This window comes from Pongo pygmaeus, chromosome 1, assembly GCF_028885625.2.
Source record: "Pongo pygmaeus isolate AG05252 chromosome 1, NHGRI_mPonPyg2-v2.0_pri, whole genome shotgun sequence".
Classification (NCBI taxonomy): Eukaryota; Metazoa; Chordata; class Mammalia; order Primates; family Hominidae; genus Pongo; species Pongo pygmaeus.
The window spans coordinates 138607843-138608464 of record NC_072373.2 but is presented as its reverse complement, the minus strand read 5'-3'; positions in this window follow the sequence as shown (position 1 = coordinate 138608464).

The following is a 622-nucleotide window of genomic DNA, read 5'->3' as shown; positions in this document are numbered from 1 at the left end:
TAAAACCTAACTTCTCATTGTACATTAATTCCATAGCCATTTATTAAATCTGTACTATGTGAACAGCCATGTGCTAGGTATTCGGGATAGGATCATTGACGGAGAGGGAAAAAGTACCTACTATAAATTAACTAATACAAGCTAACAACGTCCAGGCCTATGGGACCAAGCACTTTATATGTATTATGTCACTTTATCTAATTTAATCCCTATAGCAAAACCAAGCAAGTATTTTATCCGTTTTACATTTTTGAAATAGGAGCGTCACAGATATTGAATAACTTGCCCAAGTTACACGGCTAGTATAACGTTTATAAACAATTTGACACTGTAGCCACCATTCTATTTGTGCGCCCTACCCCCCCAATAAAGACAAGAAACCAAACTAAGAAACAAACCAAACCTCAAGAGTTGTCTCCATTTGTAGATCTTTTGTTCGTCAATAAATTCAATAGTCTTTCTGTCTCACTCCAAAGCTGCTCTTTCTAAAGGCTCTAATGACTATCTCTGATCAATTCTGGATCCTCACTACTTTTGTGAAGCATTTGCTATAGCTGACCACTTTCTTCTAATTGTAAAACTTTCTGCTCTTGACTTCTATGACATCGCCTTCTTACCTCAC